General features: G+C 47.0%; 1 protein-coding gene across 3 annotated transcripts in view; it reads left to right on the forward strand.

The window, feature by feature from the left end:
• LOC139381703 (carbohydrate (N-acetylgalactosamine 4-sulfate 6-O) sulfotransferase 15) overlaps positions 1–20,000 on the forward strand; it is a 138,182-nt gene that overhangs the window by 62,406 nt on the left and 55,776 nt on the right. Inside the window, exon 1 of one of the 3 annotated variants that reach the window (XM_071125424.1) lies at positions 5,598–5,703. The exons of the other annotated variants lie outside the window; for them this stretch is intronic. The gene's annotated coding sequence lies outside the window, so the exon portion shown is untranslated. Of the gene's footprint in view, positions 1–5,597; positions 5,704–20,000 lie in introns of those variants that run through there. 3 annotated transcript variants of the gene reach the window in all.

Genomic DNA, 20,000 nt, shown 5'->3' on the forward strand with positions numbered 1-20,000 from the left:
ACTGAGGGGCAGCTCGGGACTGAGGCAGCTCGGGACTGAGGGGAAGCTCAGGAGTGAGAGGAAGCTCAGGAGTGAGAGGAAGCTCAGGAGTGAGAGGAAGCTCAGGCAGGTTGATGAATCTACCAGATCCTGGCTGGCTGGTGGTTTCGGCAGATCCTGGCTGACTGGCAGATCCTGGTCGACTGGCAGATCTGGAAGATCCTGGTCGACTGGCAGATCTGGAAGATCCTGGTCGACTGGCAGATCTGGAAGAGTCTGGTCGACTGGCAGATCTGGAAGAGTCTGGTCGACTGGCAGATCTGGAAGAGTCTGGTCGACTGGCAGATCTGGAAGAGTCTGGTCGACTGGCAGATCTGGAAGAGTCTGGTCGACTGGCAGATCTGGAAGAGTCTGGTCGACTGGCAGATCTGGAAGAGTCTGGTCGACTGGCAGATCTGGAAGAGTCTGGTCGACTGGCAGCTCTGGCTGCTCCATGCTGACTGGCTGCTCCATGCTGACTGACAGCTCTGGCTGCTCCATGCTGACTGGCAGCTCTGGCTGCTCCATGCTGACTGGAAGCTCCATGCTGACTGGCAGCTCTGGCTGCTCCATGCTGACTGGCTGCTCCATGCTGACTGGCCGCTCTGGCTGCTCCATGCTGACTGGCTGCTCTGGCTGCTCCATGCTGACTGGCTGCTCCATGCTGACTGGCTGCTCCATGCTGACTGGCGGCCCTGGCTGCTCCATGCTGACTGGCGGCCCTGGCTGCTCCATGCTGACTGGCGGCCCTGGCTGCTCCATGCTAACTGGCGGCTCTGGCGGCTCCTTGCAGACTGGCAGCTCTGGCGGCTCCTTGCAGACTGGCAGCTCTGGCGGCTCCTTGCAGACTGGCAGCTCTGGCGGCTCCTTGCAGACTGGCAGCTTTGGCGGCATCCTGCAGACAGGCAGCTCTGGCGGCTCCTTGCAGACTGGCAGCTCCTTGCAGACTGGCAGCTCCTTGCAGACTGGCAGCTCTATGCTAACTGGCAGCTCTATGCAGACTGGCAGCTCTATGCTAACTGGCAGTTCTATGCTAACTGGCAGCTCTATGCTAACTGGCAGCTCTATGCTAGCTGGCAGTTCTGAACAGGCGGGAGACTCCGGCAGCGCTGTAGAGGCGGAAAGCTCTGACAGCGCTAAACAGGCGGGAGACTCCGACAGCGCTGGAGAGGAGGAGGGCTCCGACAGCGCTGGACAGGCGAGGCGCACTGTAGGCCTGATGCGTGGTGCTGGCACTGGTGGTACTGGGCCGAGGACACGCACAGGAAGCCTGGTGCGGGGAGCTGCTACCGGAGGGCTGGGGTGTGGAGGTGGCACAGGATGGGTTAGACCGTGAAGGCGTACTGGAGATCTTGAGAGCGGTGCTGGCACAGGACGTGCAAGGCTAGGGAGGTGCACAGGAGGCCTGGTACGTGAGACTGGCACCATCTTCACCAGCCGACTAACACGCACCTCAGGACGAGTATGGAGCGCTGACCCAGGTGCCATCAAATCCCCGACACGCTCCGTCGGGCGAATTCCATGTTTAAAACACCAACACAGCAACTCCCTCATTTCTCTCTCCTCCAATTTCCCCATTAACTCCTTCACAGTCTCTGTTTCGCTCACCTCCAACACCGGCTCTGGTCTCCTCCTTGGCTCCTCACGATAAACAGGGAGAGTTGGCTCAGGTCTGGCTCCTGACTCTGCCACACTCTCCCTGAGCCCCCCCCCAAGAAATTTTTGGGGCTGACTATGGGGCCTCCGTCCGCGCCGCCTTGCTTGCTTCGCAAACTCCATTCTCCTATATCCTTCCGCGCACTGCTCCATCGAATCCCAGGCGGGCTCCGGCACTCTCCCTGGGTCGACCGCCCACCTGTCTATCTCCTCCCAAGAAGTATAGTCCATACTGTACTCCACTTTGGGCTGTTCTTGCCTGTTGACACGCTGCTTGGTCCCTTTGTGGTGGGTGATTCTGTAACGGTTTTCTTGATGCGAAGGAGAGTCGGACCAAAATGCGGCGTGTAGATTGCGATCCATGTTTATTAAACAAACGTAAAACACGAATCAAAATACAAACACTACAAAATAATAAACGTAATGAAAACCGAAACAGCCTAAACTGGTGCAAACTAACACTAAGGACAGGAACAATCACCCACGACAAACTCAAAGAATATGGCTGCCTAAATATGGTTCCCAATCAGAGACAACGATAAACACCTGCCTCTGATTGAGAACCACTTCAGACAGCCATAGACTTAACTAGAACACCCCACTAGCTACAATCCCCATACATACACACCACATACAAAAACCCATGCCACACCCTGGCCTGACCAAATAAATAAAGATAAACACAAAATACTTTGACCAGGGTGTGACACCTATTCCCTATATAGTGCATTACTGTTGACCAGAGCCCTATTCCCTATATAGAACACTACTGTTGACCAGGGCCCTATTCCCTATATAGAACACTACTGTTGACCAGAGCCCTATTCCCTATATAGAACACTACTGTTGACCAGAGCCCTATTCCCTATATAGAACACTACTGTTGACCAGAGCCCTATTCCCTATATATAACACTACTGTTGACCAGAGCCCTATTCCCTATATAGAACACTACTGTTGACCAGAGCCCTATTCCCTATATAGAACACTACTGTTGACCAGAGTCCTATTCCCTATATAGAACACTACTGTGTACCAGAGCCCTATTCCCTATATAGAACACTACTGTTGACCAGAGCCCTATTCCCTATATAGAACACTACTGTTGACCAGAGCCCTATTCCCTATATAGAACACTACTGTTGACCAGAGCCCTATTCCCTATATAGAACACTACTGTTGACCAGAGCCCTATTCCCTATATAGAACACTACTGTTGACCAGGGCTGGCACCCTATTCCCTATATAGTGCATTACTGTTGACCAGAGCCCTATTCCCTATATAGAACACTACTGTTGACCAGAGCCCTATTCCCTATATAGAACACTACTGTTGACCAGAGCCCTATTCCCTATATAGAACACTACTGTTGACCAGGGCCCTATTCCCTATATAGTACACTACTGTTGACCAGAGCCCTATTCCCTATATAGTACACTACTGTTGACCAGAGCCCTATTCCCTATATAGTACACTGGCTGGTTGCCAGTGCCAAGAAGGAGTGTAGCGGAGGGTTCATGGACACTGGTTGGTTTCCCTCCCCCTGCGGAGGGTTCATGGACACTGGTTGGTTTCTCTCCCCCTGCGGAGGGTTCACGGACACTGGTTGGTTTCTCTCCCCCTGCGGAGGGTTCATGGACACTGGTTGGTTTCTCTCCCCCTGCGGAGGTTTCATGGACACTGGTTGGTTTCCCTCCCCCTGCGGAGGGTTCATGGACACTGGTTGGTTTCTCTCCCCCTGCGGAGGGTTCATGGACACTGGTTGGTTTCTCTCCCCCTGTGGAGGATTCACGGACACTGGTTGGTTGCTCTTCCCCTGCGGAAGGTTCACGGACACTGGTTGGTTTCTCTCCCCCTGCGGAGGGTTCATGGACACTGGTTGGTTTCTCTCCCAATGCGGAGGGTTCACGGACACTGGCTGGTTGGTTTCTCTCCCCCTGCGGAGGGTTCATGGACACTGGTTGGTTTCTCTCCCCCTGCGGAGGGTTCACGGACACTGGCTGGCTGGTTGCTCTCCCTCTGTGGAGGGTTCATGGACACTGGTTGGTTTCTCTCCCTCTGTGGAGGATTCACGGATGCTGGCTGGTTGGTTGCTCTCCCCCTGCGGAGGATTCATGGGTTTCATGTTCTCCCCAGACGCCAGTGTCTGACTTCCTCTGGATGGATTACACTTTGATCTGGAGAGAGAGACACACACACACACACATACACACAGACACACACACACACACCCCGTGGAGGCTGCTAAGGGGAGGACGGCTCATAATAATGGCTGGAACGGAGCGAATGGAATGGCATCAAACACATAGAAACTATTCCACCCCAGCCTTTACCACAAGCCCTTCCTCCCCCCAAAATAGGTGCCACCAGCCTCCTGTGACGCACCCACAGTTTATGTGATGGTGACTTCCTCTACATTAGACTGATCCCAGGTCAGTCTTGGTTATATATCACACACAGTTTATGTGATGGTGACTTCCTCTACATTAGACTGATCCCATGTCAGTCTTGGTTATATATCACACACAGTTTATGTGATGGTGACTTCCTCTACATTAGACTGATCCCAGGTCAGTCTTGGTTATATATCCGGTCTGGAGCGTGAAGTCACCAGGCCCCCCAGTGTCCGGTCTGGAGCGTGAAGTCACCAGGCCCCCAGTGTCCGGTCTGGAGCGGGAAGTCACCAGGCCCCCAGTGTCCGGTCTGGAGCGTGAAGTCACCAGGCCCCCAGTGTCCGTTCTGGAGCGTGAAGTCACCAGGCCCCCCAGTGTCCGGTCTGGAGTGTGAAGTCACCAGGCCCCCAGTGTTCGGTCTGGAGCGTGAAGTCACCAGGCCCCCAGTGTCCGGTCTGGAGCGTGAAGTCACCAGGCCCCCAGTGTCCGGTCTGGAGCGTGAAGTCACCAGGCCCCCAGTGTCCGTTCTGGAGCGTGAAGTCACCAGGCCCCCAGTGTCAGGTCTGGAGCGTGAAGTCACCAGGCCCCCCAGTGTCCGGTCTGGAGCGTGAAGTCACCAGGCCCCCAGTGTCCGTTCTGGAGCGTGAAGTCACCAGGCCCCCAGTGTCCGTTCTGGAGCGTGAAGTCACCAGGCCCCCCAGTGTCCGGTCTGGAGCGTGAAGTCACCAGGCCCCCAGTGTCCGGTCTGGAGCGTGAAGTCACCAGGCCCCCCAGTGTCCGGTCTGGAGCGTGAAGTCACCAGGCCCCCAGTGTCCGGTCTGGAGCGTGAAGTCACCTGGCCCCCCAGTGTCCGGTCTGGAGTGTGAAGTCACTAGGCCCCCAGTGTCCGGTCTGGAGCGTGAAGTCACCAGTCCCCCAGTGTCCGGTCTGGAGCGTGAAGTCACCAGGCCCCCAGTGTCCGGTCTGGAGTGTGAAGTAGCGATGCCAAAAAACCCTGGTCTGACCTAGAAAGCCTATGGAAATTACAATCAGCAGAACGGCCAAACCCACATAAAATGTGACGGACGTTTTGGCCCCTAAAATGTGTTTATTATGATCAAGTTCAATCCCTACGTTGAATTATTTTACAGTTGGCAGCACATAGAGATATTCAATTAAATCGATGCAGTCCTGGATGGAGTCCATATGTGACTCAGCAGAATGTTATAGTGTCTCACTCCTGATCTCAGGTCAGCCCTAAATACGTTCCCTATGTGACCTAGCAGAATGTTATAGTGTCTCACTCGACTATATTATGTCCTGATCCCAGGTCAGCCCTAAATACGTTCCCTATGTGACTCAGCAGAATGTGTTGGATGACACAGTGTCTCTATAACAGTCTATAACCTGACCACTAGATTATAGCCTGACCCCAGGTCAGCCAGGGATAGGCTCCATATGTGACTCAGCAGAATGTGTTGGATGACAACCCACAACCCATGGCTTCATGTCTTCTGAAGTAACAGCTCAATGCACAGCTGAGCCGCCATGAGGAATATCGATCTCCAGCCTTAACGTTGTGTAACTTAGATATCACTTACATGATGGATTTCACCCGACTGTGACGGATGACGGTTTGACGGAGCCTCGGGCCAGGTTCTCTGTTCCCTTTTTTCTGTTCTGTTCTCTGTTCTCTGTTCTGTTCCCTGTTCTCTGTTCTGTTCTGTTCTCTGCTCTGTTCTCTGTTCTGTTCTGTTCTGTTCTGTTCTCTGCTCTGTTGTTCGCTGTTCTCTGTTCTCTGTTCTGTTCTCTGCTCTGTTCTCTGTTCTGTTCTGTTCTGTTCTCTGTTATGTTCGCTGTTCTCTGTTCTGTGCTGTTCTCTGCTCTGTTCTCTGCTTTGTTCTGTTCTCTGTTCTGTTCCCCTTTTCTGTCCTCTGCTCTGTTCTGTTCTCTGCTCTGTTCTGTTCTCTGTTCTGTCCTCTGCTCTGTTCTGTCCTCTGCTCTGTTCTGTTCTGTTCTCTGTTCTGTTCTGTTCTGTTCCCTGTTTTGTTCTCTGTTCTGTTCTGTTCTCTGCTCTGTTCTGTTCTCTGCTCTGTTCTCTGTTCTGTTCTCTGCTCTGTTCTGTTCTCTGTTCTGTTCTCTGTTCTGTTCTCTGCTCTGTTCTCTTTTCTGTTCTCTTCTCTGCTCTGTTCCACTCTGCTCTGTTGTGCTCCTGTTCTGTTCTCTGTTCTGTTCTGTTCTCTGTTTTTTTCTCTGTTCTGTTCTGTTCTCTTCTCTGTTCTGTTCTCTGTTCTGTTCTCTGCTCTGTTCTGTTCTCTGTTCTGTTCTCTGCTCTGTTCTCTGTTCTGTTCTCTGTTCTGTTCTCTGCTCTGTTCTGTTCTCTACTCTGTTCTCTGTTATGTTCTCTATTCTATTATCTGCTCTGTTCCGCTCTGCTCTGTTGTGCTCCTGTTCTGTTCTGTTCCTGTATGCTGTTGTCTAATTAATTTCATGCCTCAGTGGGATGTATTTACCCTGTCCTCATGAACACTGATTATTTCACTAGAAACCCTTTATTTTAATTACACTGGGTGGTGTACGGAGACGTGAGGTGACGTGGGGAGAAAGACTGATAGCCATGAACATTGGTGGAAGGAGAGGGGAGAGAGGAGGAAGAGAAGGAGGGAGAGAGAGAGGAGGGAGGGAGGGAGGAGGGAGGGAGAGAGCGAGGAGGAAGAGAAGGAGGGAGAGAGAGAGGAGGGAGGGAGAGAGGAGGGAGGGAGGGAGAGAGGAGGAAGAGAAAGAGGGAGAGAGAGGAAGAAAAGGAGGGAGGGAGGGAGGGAGGGAGGGAGGGAGGGAGGGAGGGAGGGAGGGAGGGAGGAGGAGGGAGGGAGAGAGAGAAGAGGAAGAGAAGGAGGGAGGGAGGGAGGGAGGGAGGGAGGAGGAGGGAGGGAGAGAGAGAAGAGGAAGAGAAGGAGGGAGAGAGAGAGAGGAGGGAGGGAGGGAGGGAGGGAGGGAGGGAGGAGGAAGAGAAGGAGGGAGAGAGAGAGGAGGGAGGGAGGGAGAGAGGAGGAAGAGAAGGAGGGAGGGAGGGAGAGAGGAGGAAGAGAAGGAGGGAGAGAGAGAGGAGGGAGGGAGGGAGAGAGGAGGAAGAGAGAGAGGAGGGAGGGAGAGAGGAGGAAGAGAAGGAGGGAGAGAGAGAGGAGGGAGGGAGGGAGAGAGGAGGAAGAGAAGGAGGGAGAGAGAGGAGGGAGGGAGGGAGAGAGGAGGAAGAGAATGAGGGAGAGAGAGAGGAGGGAGGGAGGGAGAGAGAGAGGAGGGAGGGAGAGAGGAGGAAGAGAAGGAGGGAGAGAGCGACAGAGAGAGAGAAGTGTCATAGCATTTCATTGGCTGTTTATTATCATTCTGCCAATCAGATCAGCTCATTCATTTGGTGTCATAAGTGATGCATGATCTCACGCTCGTGTCTGTGCCTCCCTTGCCTGTGGTGTGTGTGTCTGCGCCCCCGTCGCCTGTGGTGTGTGTGTGTGTGGTGTGTGTGTGTGTGTCATGGAGGAGGCCTCGTCTAGATGGTTAATGACTATGAGTTTTCTGTTGAAAACCGAAGTCTGTGGTATGTATGTGTGTGTGTGTGTGTGTGTGTGTGTGTGTGTGTGTGTGTGTGTGTGTGTGTGTGTGTGTGTGTGTGTCATGGAGGGGGCCTCATCTAGATGGTTAATGACTGTGAGTATTCTGTTGAAACAGAAGTCTCAACTCTGCATCGTTGGAAAGGGCTCGTAAGCAGTGGGACAAATAACATTTGATTTGTATTGATATGATGACTCAGCTGTTAGTCTCATCTACTTAGCCATGACCCAGTGTGATTACAGACACTCAACTTCAACTGCTGTGTGATTAGTAGACTCAGATCACCCATATCACACTCCATCCCTCTGTCCAGACTGGTTCAATCCTGTCTGTAATGAGTCATATCACACTCCATCCCTCTGTCCAGACTGGTTCAATCCTGTCTGTAATGAGTCATATCTGTCCAGACTGGTACTATCCTGTCTGTAATGAATCATATCGGTCCAGAATGGTACTATCCTGTCTGTAATGAGTCATATATGTCTAGACTGGTACTATCCTGTCTGTAATGAATCACATCTGTCCAGACTGGTACTATCCTGTCTGTAATTAATCATATATGTCCAGACTGGTACTATCCTGTCTGTAATGAGTCATGTCTGTCCAGACTGGTACTATCCTGTCTGTAATGAGTCATGTCTGTCCAGACTGGTACTATCCTGTCTGTAATTAATCATATCTATCCAGACTGGTAGTATCCTGTCTGTAATTAATCATACCTGTCCAGACTGGTACTATGCGGTCTGTAATCAATCACATCTGTCCAGACTGGTACTATCCTGTCTGTAATTAATCATATGACTAGATCAAAAGTAGTGTCCTATAGATATCCTCATATCCCTAGAAGTAGTGTCCTACAGATATCCTCATATCCCTAGAAGTAGTGTCCTATAGATATCCTCATATCACTAGAAGTAGTGTCCTATAGTTATCCTCATATCCCTAGAAGTAGTGTCCTACAGATATCCTCATATCCCTAGAAGTAGTGTCCTATAGATATCCTCATATCCCTAAAAGTTGTGTCCTATATCCCTTGAAGTAGTGTCCTACAGAAGTAGTGTCCTATATCCTCATATCCCTAGAAGTAGTGTCCTATATCCCTAGAAGTAGTGTCCTACAGAAGTAGTGTCCTATATCCTCATATCCCTAGAAGTAGTGTCCTATAGAAGTAGTGTCCTATATCCCTAGAAGTAGTGTCCTATATCCCTAGAAGTAGTGTCCTATATCCTCATATCCCTAGAAGTAGTGTCCTATATCCTCATATCCCTAGAAGTAGTGTCCAATAGAAGTAGTGTCCTATATCCTCATATCCCTAGAAGTAGTGTCCTATATCCTCATATCCCTAGAAGTAGTGTCCTATAGATATCCTCATATCCCTAGAAGTAGTGTCCTATAGAAGTAGTGTCCTATATCCCTAGAAGTAGTGTCCTATATCCCTAGAAGTAGTGTCCTATATCCTCATATCCCTAGAAGTAGTGTCCTATATCCTCATATCCCTAGAAGTAGTGTCCAATAGAAGTAGTGTCCTATATCCTCATATCCCTAGAAGTAGTGTCCTATATCCTCATATCCCTAGAAGTAGTGTCCTATAGATATCCTCATATCCCTAGAAGTAGTGTCCTATAGAAGTAGTGTCCTATATCCTCATATCCCTAGAAGTAGTGTCCTATATCCTCATATCCCTAGAAGTAGTGTCCTATATCCTCATATCACTCAAAGTAGTGTCCTATAGATATCCTCATATCCCTAGAAGTAGTGTCCTATATCCTCATATCACTAGAAGTAGTGTCCTATAGATATCCTCATATCACTAGAAGTAGTGTCCTATAGATATCCTCATATCCCTAGAAGTTGTGTCCTATATCCTCATATCCCTAGAAGTAGTGTCCTACAGATATCCTCATATCACTAGAAGTAGTGTCCTATAGATATCCTCATATCACTAGAAATAGTGTCCTACAGATATCCTCATATCACTAGGAGTAGTGCCCTATATCCTCATATCACTAGAAGTTGTGTCCTACAGATATCCTCATATCCCTGGAAGTAGTGTCCTATAGATATCCTCATATCCCTAGAAGTAGTGTCCTATAGATATCCTCATATCAATAGAAGTAGTGTCCTATAGATATCCTCATATCCCTAGAAGTAGTGTCCTATAGATATCATCATATCACTAGGAGTAGTGTCCTATATCCTCACTAGAAGTAGTGTCCTATATCCTCATATCACTAGGAGTAGTGTCCTACAGATATCCTCATATCACTAGGAGTAGTGTCCTACAGATATCCTCATATCACTAGGAGTAGTGTCCTACAGATATCCTCATATCACTAGGAGTAGTGTCCTACAGATATCCAGTATCTTTCAGGTGCAGGACACAGATAGTAAATCTTGGAAAGAAGGCTAGATAACCTCATGCTGTTGAATCTTCCAACTGTTTATTGACTGGTACTCAGAATCTGTCTGTCTGTCTGTCCGTCCAGCTAGCCGGTCTGTCCTTCCTGTGTTGTTGGTGGAATGGGACCAAGCTTCCATTTCCTGGACCTTGAGATGAGAGGAGTTCTTCTCTAAATATGTCCAACGTTCGGATGGATGAGGATGAGAAGAGGCTGCTGTTAGGATGTCAGAAGATCAGTACAGAACTTCAAACCATTTGATTGTTTCTTTATGGAATCATTCTACCAGTAGTCTGTTACTATCCTGTCTCTGTCTCTGAGAACTACATTCTACCAGTAGTCTGTTACTATCCTGTCTCTGAGAACTACATTCTACCAGTAGTCTGTTACTATCCTGTCTCTGTCTCTGAGAACTACATTCTACCAGTAGTCTGTTACTATCCTGTCTCTGAGAACTACATTCTACCAGTAGTCTGTTACTATCCTGTCTCTGTCTCTGAGAACTACATTCTACCAGTAGTCTGTTACTATCCTGTCTCTGAGAACTACATTCTACCAGTAGTCTGTTACTATCCTGTCTCTGAGAACTACATTCTACCAGTAGTCTGTTACTATCCTGTCTCTGAGAACTACATTCTAACAGTAGCCTGTTACTATCCTGTCTCTGAGAGCTACATTCAAACAGTAGTCTGTTACTATCCTGTCTCTGAGAACTACATTCTACCAGTAGTCTGTTACTATCCTGTCTCTGAGAACTACATTCTACCAGTAGTCTGTTACTATCCTGTCTCTGAGAACTACATTCTACCAGTAGTCTGTTACTATCCTGTCTCTGTCTCTGAGAACTACATTCTACCAGTAGTCTGTTACTATCCTGTCTCTGAGAACTACATTCTACCAGTAGTCTGTTACTATCCTGTCTCTGTCTCTGAGAACTACATTCTACCAGTAGTCTGTTACTATCCTGTCTCTGAGAACTACATTCTACCAGTAGTCTGTTACTATCCTGTCTCTGAGAACTACATTCTACCAGTAGTCTGTTACTATCCTGTCTCTGAGAACTACATTCTAACAGTAGTCTGTTACTATCCTGTCTCTGAGAACTACATTCTAACAGTAGTCTGTTACTATCCTGTCTCTGAGAACTACATTCTACCAGTAGTCTGTTACTATCCTGTCTCTGAGAACTACATTCTACCAGTAGTCTGTTACTATCCTGTCTCTGAGAACTACATTCTACCAGTAGTCTGTTACTATCCTGTCTCTGAGAACTACATTCTACCAGTAGTCTGTTACTATCCTGTCTCTGAGAACTACATTCTAACAGTAGTCTGTTACTATCCTGTCTCTGAGAACTACATTCTACCAGTAGTCTGTTACTATCCTGTCTCTGTCTCTGAGAACTACATTCTACCAGTAGTCTGTTACTATCCTGTCTCTGAAAACGACATTCTACCAGTAGTCTGTTACTATCCTGTCTCTGAGAACTACATTCTACCAGTAGTCTGTTACTATCCTGTCTCTGTCTCTGAGAACTACATTCTACCAGTAGTCTGTTACTATCCTGTCTCTGAGAACTACATTCTACCAGTAGTCTGTTACTATCCTGTCTCTGAGAACTACATTCTACCAGTAGTCTGTTACTATCCTGTCTCTGAGAACTACATTCTACCAGTAGTCTGTTACTATCCTGTCTCTGTCTCTGAGAACTACATTCTAACAGTAGTCTGTTACTATCCTGTCTCTGAGAACTACATTCTACCAGTAGTCTGTTACTATCCTGTCTCTGAGAACTACATTCTACCAGTAGTCTGTTACTATCCTGTCTCTGTCTCTGAGAACTACATTCTACCAGTAGTCTGTTACTATCCTGTCTCTGTCTCTGAGAACTACATTCTAACAGTAGTCTGTTACTATCCTGTCTCTGAGAACTACATTCTACCAGTAGTCTGTTACTATCCTGTCTCTGAGAACTACATTCTACCAGTAGTCTGTTACTATCCTGTCTCTGAGAACTACATTCTACCAGTAGTCTGTTACTATCCTGTCTCTGAGAACTACATTCTACCAGTAGTCTGTTACTATCCTGTCTCTGAGAACTACATTCTACCAGTAGTCTGTTACTATCCTGTCTCTGAGAACTACATTCTACCAGTAGTCTGTTACTATCCTGTCTCTGAGAACTACATTCTACCAGTAGTCTGTTACTATCCTGTCTCTGAGAACTACATTCTACCAGTAGTCTGTTACTATCCTGTCTCTGAGAACTACATTCTAACAGTAGTCTGTTACTATCCTGTCTCTGAGAACTACATTCTAACAGTAGTCTGTTACTATCCTGTCTCTGTCTCTGAGAACTACATTCTACCAGTAGTCTGTTACTATCCTGTCTCTGAGAACTACATTCTACCAGTAGTCTGTTACTATCCTGTCTCTGAGAACTACATTCTAACAGTAGTCTGTTACTATCCTGTCTCTGAGAACTACATTCTAACAGTAGTCTGTTACTATCCTGTCTCTGTCTCTGAGAACTACATTCTACCAGTAGTCTGTTACTATCCTGTCTCTGAGAACTACATTCTAACAGTAGTCTGTTACTATCCTGTCTCTGAGAACTACATTCTACCAGTAGTCTGTTACTATCCTGTCTCTGAGAACTACATTCTACCAGTAGTCTGTTACTATCCTGTCTCTGAGAACTACATTCTACCAGTAGTCTGTTACTATCCTGTCTCTGAGAACTACATTCTACCAGTAGTCTGTTACTATCCTGTCTCTGAGAACTACATTCTACCAGTAGTCTGTTACTATCCTGTCTCTGAGAACTACATTCTACCAGTAGTCTGTTACTATCCTGTCTCTGTCTCTGAGAACTACATTCTAACAGTAGTCTGTTACTATCCTGTCTCTGAGAACTACATTCTACCAGTGGTCTGTTACTATCCTGTCTCTGAGAACTACATTCTACCAGTAGTCTGTTACTATCCTGTCTCTGTCTCTGAGAACTACATTCTACCAGTAGTCTGTTACTATCCTGTCTCTGTCTCTGAGAACTACATTCTAACAGTAGTCTGTTACTATCCTGTCTCTGAGAACTACATTCTACCAGTAGTCTGTTACTATCCTGTCTCTGAGAACTACATTCTACCAGTAGTCTGTTACTATCCTGTCTCTGAGAACTACATTCTACCAGTAGTCTGTTACTATCCTGTCTCTGAGAACTACATTCTACCAGTAGTCTGTTACTATCCTGTCTCTGAGAACTACATTCTACCAGTAGTCTGTTACTATCCTGTCTCTGAGAACTACATTCTACCAGTAGTCTGTTACTATCCTGTCTCTGAGAACTACATTCTACCAGTAGTCTGTTACTATCCTGTCTCTGAGAACTACATTCTACCAGTAGTCTGTTACTATCCTGTCTCTGAGAACTACATTCTAACAGTAGTCTGTTACTATCCTGTCTCTGAGAACTACATTCTACCAGTAGTCTGTTACTATCCTGTCTGTCTCTGAGAACTACATTCTACCAGTAGTCTGTTACTATCTCTGTCTCTGAGAACTACATTCTACCAGTAGTCTGTTACTATCCTGTCTCTGAGAACTACATTCTAACAGTAGTCTGTTACTATCCTGTCTCTGAGAACTACATTCTACCAGTAGTCTGTTACTATCCTGTCTCTGAGAACTACATTCTACCAGTAGTCTGTTACTATCCTGTCTCTGAGAACTACATTCTACCAGTAGTCTGTTACTATCCTGTCTCTGAGAACTACATTCTACCAGTAGTCTGTTACTATCCTGTCTCTGAGAACTACATTCTACCAGTAGTCTGTTACTATCCTGTCTCTGAGAACTACATTCTACCAGTAGTCTGTTACTATCCTGTCTCTGAGAACTACATTCTACCAGTAGTCTGTTACTATCCTGTCTCTGAGAACTACATTCTACCAGTAGTCTGTTACTATCCTGTCTCTGAGAACTACATTCTACCAGTAGTCTGTTACTATCCTGTCTCTGAGAACTACATTCTACCAGTAGTCTGTCTGTCTCTACTACATTCTACCAGTAGTCTGTTCTATCCTGTCTCTGAGAACTACATTCTACCAGTAGTCTGTTACTATCCTGTCTCTGAGAACTACATTCTACCAGTAGTCTGTTACTATCCTGTCTCTGAGAACTACATTCTACCAGTAGTCTGTTACTATCCTGTCTCTGAGAACTACATTCTACCAGTAGTCTGTTACTATCCTGTCTCTGAGAACTACATTCTACCAGTAGTCTGTTACTATCCTGTCTCTGAGAACTACATTCTACCAGTAGTCTGTTACTATCCTGTCTCTGAGAACTACATTCTACCAGTAGTCTGTTACTATCCTGTCTCTGAGAACTACATTCTATTCTACCAGTAGTCTGTTACTATCCTGTCTCTGTCTCTGAGAACTACATTCTACCAGTAGTCTGTTACTATCCTGTCTCTGAGAACTACATTCTACCAGTAGTCTGTTACTATCCTGTCTCTGAGAACTACATTCTACCAGTAGTCTGTTACTATCCTGTCTCTGAGAACTACATTCTACCAGTAGTCTGTTACTATCCTGTCTCTGAGAACTACATTCTACCAGTAGTCTGTTACTATCCTGTCTCTGTCTCTGAGAACTACATTCTACCAGTAGTCTGTTACTATCCTGTCTCTGAGAACTACATTCTACCAGTAGTCTGTTACTATTCTACCAGTAGTCTGTTCTATCCTGTCTCTGAGAACTACATTCTACCAGTAGTCTGTTACTATCCTGTCTCTGTCTCTGAGAACTACATTCTACCAGTAGTCTGTTACTATCCTGTCTCTGAGAACTGAGAACTACATTCTACAGTCTGTTACTATCCTGTCTCTACCAGTAGTCTGTTACTATCCTGTCTCTGAGAACTACATTCTACCAGTAGTCTGTTACTATCCTGTCTCTGAGAACTACATTCTACCAGTAGTCTGTTACTATCCTGTCTCTGAGAACTACATTCTACCAGTAGTCTGTTACTATCCTGTCTCTGAGAACTACATTCTACCAGTAGTCTGTTACTATCCTGTCTCTGAGAACTACATTCTACCAGTAGTCTGTTACTATCCTGTCTCTGAGAACTACATTCTACCAGTAGTCTGTTACTATCCTGTCTCTGAGAACTACATTCTACCAGTAGTCTGTTACTATCCTGTCTCTGAGAACTACATTCTAACAGTAGTCTGTTACTATCCTGTCTCTGAGAACTACATTCTACCAGTAGTCTGTTACTATCCTGTCTCTGAGAACTACATTCTACCAGTAGTCTGTCTCTACTATTCTACCAGTAGTCTGTTCTATCCTGTCTCTGAGAACTACATTCTACCAGTAGTCTGTTACTATCCTGTCTCTGTCTCTGAGAACTACATTCTACCAGTAGTCTGTTACTATCCTGTCTCTGAGAACTACATTCTACCAGTAGTCTGTTACTATCCTGTCTCTGAGAACTACATTCTACCAGTAGTCTGTTACTATCCTGTCTCTGAGAACTACATTCTACCAGTAGTCTGTTACTATCCTGTCTCTGAGAACTACATTCTACCAGTAGTCTGTTACTATCCTGTCTCTGAGAACTACATTCTACCAGTAGTCTGTTACTATCCTGTCTCTGAGAACTACATTCTACCAGTAGTCTGTTACTATCCTGTCTCTGAGAACTACATTCTACCAGTAGTCTGTTACTATCCTGTCTCTGAGAACTACATTCTACCAGTAGTCTGTTACTATCCTGTCTCTGAGAACTACATTCTACCAGTAGTCTGTTACTATCCTGTCTCTGAGAACTACATTCTACCAGTAGTCTGTTACTATCCTGTCTCTGAGAACTACATTCTACCAGTAGTCTGTTACTATCCTGTCTCTGAGAACTACATTCTACCAGTAGTCTGTTACTATCCTGTCTCTGAGAACTACATTCTACCAGTAGTCTGTTACTATCCTGTCTCTGAGAACTACATTCTACCAGTAGTCTGTTACTATCCTGTCTCTGAGAACTACATTCTACCAGTAGTCTGTTACTATCCTGTCTCTGAGAACTACATTCTACCAGTAGTCTGTTACTATCCTGTCTCTGAGAACTACATTCTACCAGTAGTCTGTTACTATCCTGTCTCTGTCTCTGAGAACTACATTCTAACAGTAGTCTGTTACTATCCTGTCTCTGAGAACTACATTCTAACAGTAGTCTGTTACTATCCTGTCTCTGAGAACTACATTCTACCAGTAGTCTGTTACTATCCTGTCTCTGTCTCTGAGAACTACATTCTACCAGTAGTCTGTTACTATCCTGTCTCTGAGAACTACATTCTAACAGTAGTCTGTTACCGCATGTCTCTGAGAACTACATTCTAGAACAAATGTAAGCATTCTGGAAGGTACTAGACTACACAGTGCTGTTCTGTACTGTATGTTAGCCCCTGTCTCCTGCCAGAGAGGGCTGTGAGAGATACCCTGGTGAAGCCTGCTGGATAAAGGATTATTTTTTTCAGATAATGATATTTCTCTCTCAGCAGCCCCCAGATCACACAGTGGTCCATAGATGGAAGGAAAGCCCTGTATCTATCTAGCACTGAGCAGCCCCCAGATCACACAGTGGTCAATAGATGGAAGGAAAGCCCTGTATCTATCTAGCACTGAGCAGCCCCCAGATCACACAGTGGTCCATAGATGGAAGGAAAGCCCTGTATCTATCTAGCACTAAGCAGCCCCCAGATCACACAGTGGTCCATAGATGGAAGGAAAGCCCTGTATCTATCTAGCACTGAGCAGCCCCCAGATCACACAGTGGTCCATAGATGGAAGGAAAGCCCTGTATCTATCTAGCACTGAGCAGCCCCCAGATCACACAGTGGTCCATAGATGGAAGGAAAGCCCTGTATCTATCTAGCACTGAGCAGCCCCCAGATCACACAGTGGTCCATAGATAATATAGATCCTCTCTCTCTACCTCCATCCCTGTCTCTCTCTGGTCTGTTCCATCTCTCCATCCAGTCAGCCCTCTCTCTCTATCTCCATCCCTGTCCCCTGTCTCTCTCTGGTCTGTTCCATCTCTCCATCGTCAGCCCTCTCTCTCTACCTCCATCGCTGTCCCCTGTCTCTCTGGTCTGTTCCATCTCTCCATCCAGTCAGCCCTCTCTCTCTACCTCCATCGCTGTCCCCTGTCTCTCTGGTCTGTTCCATCTCTCCATCCAGTCAGCCCTCTCTCTCTATCTCCATCCCTGTCCCCTGTCTCTCTCTGGTCTGTTCCATCTCTCCATCCAGTCAGCCCTCTCTCTCTATCTCCATCCCTGTCCCCTGTCTCTCTCTGGTCTGTTCCATCTCTCCATCCAGTCAGCCCTCTCTCTCTATCTCCATCCCTGTCCCCTGTCTCTCTCTGGTCTGTTCCATCTCTCCATCCAGTCAGCCCTCTCTCTCTATCTCCATCCCTGTCCCCTGTCTCTCTCTGGTCTGTTCCATCTCTCCATCCAGTCAACCCTCTCTCTCTACCTCCATCCCTGTCTCTCTCTGGTCTGTTCCATCTCTCCATCCAGTCAGTCCTCTCTCTCTACCTCCATCCCTGTCTCTCTCTGGTACTACAGGAACACTCCTTTCTAGAGATAGATCAACACATATAACTACAGGAACACTCCAGTCTAGAGAAAGTAATGATACAATATTGAAACAGTTGAATAATAGTAAGAGACAGTAGAGACAGTAGAGATAGTAGAGACAGTAGAGATAGTAGAGACAGTAGAGACAGTAGAGATAGTAGAGATAGTAGAGATAGTAGAGACAGTAGAGATAGTAGAGACAGTAGAGACAGTAGAGATAGTAGAGATAGTAGAGACAGTACAGACAGTAGAGATAGTAGAGATAGTAGAGACAGTAGAGATAGTAGAGACAGTAGAGATAGTAGAGACAGTACAGACAGTAGAATAGTAGAGACAGTAGAGATAGTAGAGATAGTAGAGACATTAGAGACATTAGAGACATTAGAGACAGTAGAGACAGTAGATACAGTAGAGGTAGTAGAGACAGTAGAGATATGAGAGACAATAGAGACAGTAGAGATATTAGAGACAGTAGAGATAGTAGAGGTAGTAGAGACAGTAGAGACAGTAGAGACAGTAGAGATAGTAGAGACAGTAGAGATATGAGAGACAATAGAGACAGTAGAGATAGTAGAGACAGTAGAGACAGTAGAGATATGAGAGAGTAGAGATAGTAGAGACATGAGAGACATGAGAGACAGTAGAGATAGTAGAGACAGTAGAGACATTAGAGACAGTAGAGACAGTAGAGACATTAGAGACAGTAGAGACAGTAGCAGTAGTAGAGACAGTAGAGATAGTAGAGGTAGTAGAGACAGTAGAGATAGTAGAGACAGTAGAGATATGAGAGACAATAGAGACAGTAGAGACAGTAGAGATATGAGAGACAATAGAGACAGTAGAGATATTAGAGACAGTAGAGACAGTAGAGATAGTAGAGGTAGTAGAGACAGTAGAGACAGTAGAGATAGTAGAGACAGTAGAGATATGAGAGACAATAGAGACAGTAGAGATAGTAGAGATAGTAGAGACAGTAGAGATAGTAGAGACAGTTGCATTTGGGATGCATCCTCAATGTGGTGTTAACAGAGAGCTGTGATATTAATACCTCATTAGAGACCCCTTTACATGGGTCTCCCGAGTGGCGCAGTGGTCTAAGGCACTGCAACGCAGTGCTAGCTGTGCCACTAGAGAACCTGGTTTGAGTCCAGGCTCTGTAGCAGCCAGTCGTGACCAGGAGACCCATGGGGCGGCGCACAATTGGCCTCAGCGTCCGACACATTGGTGCGGCTGGCTTCCCGGGTTAAGTGTTGTGTCAAGAAGCAGTGCGGCTTGGTTGGGTTGTGCTTCAGAGGACGCTTGGCTCTCGACCTTCACCTCTCCCGAGTCCGTACGGGAGTTGCAGCGATGAGACAAGACTGTAACTACCAATTAGATACCACGAAACTGGGGAGAAAAAGGGAGAAAAAAAAAACAATATGTACAACAACAACAAAATTATTTCATTTTCACCTAGCCTGGAGCCGGTGAAAATATGTTATTGTGCCCTTGAGCAAGGCACTGAACCTCAACTGCTCCTGTAAGTCGCTCTGGATAGGAGCGTCTCCTAAATGACTAAAATGTATTTTTTTAATATTTATTTTTAAAACGTCACGCTGTGCAGTGAGCTTACGGTACTGTACGATCTAAAGAGATGTTACACATTCAACACACAACAGGGCAACAAGAAAGAGAAGCCACTTCCTCAAACCTTTGGTGAAGAGTATTAACGGCATGGGCAGGCTGGGCTGCAGTTGGACCTGATAATGACACTGCTTGTTGTATTCCAAGCAATAGACAAAATCCTCCAAGGCTATGCTCTCTCTCAGAGAGAGGGGGCGAGAGAGAGAGAGGGGGCGAGAGAGAGAGAGGGGGCGAGAGAGAGAGGGGGCGAGAGAGAGAGGGGGGGCGAGAGAGAGAGAGGGGGCGAGAGAGAGAGAGGGGGCGAGAGAGAGAGGGGGGCGAGAGAGAGAGGGGGCGAGAGAGAGAGAGGGGGCGAGAGAGAGAGGGGGCGAGAGAGAGAGAGGGGGCGAGAGAGAGAGAGGGGGCGAGAGAGAGAGAGGGGGCGAGAGAGAGAGGGGGGGCGAGAGAGAGAGAGGGGGCGAGAGAGAGAGAGGGGGCGAGAGAGAGAGGGGGCGAGAGAGAGAGAGGGGGCGAGAGAGAGAGAGAGGGGGCGAGAGAGAGAGGGGGGCGAGAGAGAGAGGGGGCGAGAGAGAGAGAGGGGGCGAGAGAGAGAGGGGGCGAGAGAGAGAGGGGGCGAGAGAGAGAGAGGGGGCGAGAGAGAGAGGGGGCGAGAGAGAGAGCGAGAGAAAGAGAACAAACTG

Source organism: Oncorhynchus clarkii, chromosome 23 (assembly GCF_045791955.1).
Source record: "Oncorhynchus clarkii lewisi isolate Uvic-CL-2024 chromosome 23, UVic_Ocla_1.0, whole genome shotgun sequence".
Taxonomy (NCBI): Eukaryota; Metazoa; Chordata; class Actinopteri; order Salmoniformes; family Salmonidae; genus Oncorhynchus; species Oncorhynchus clarkii.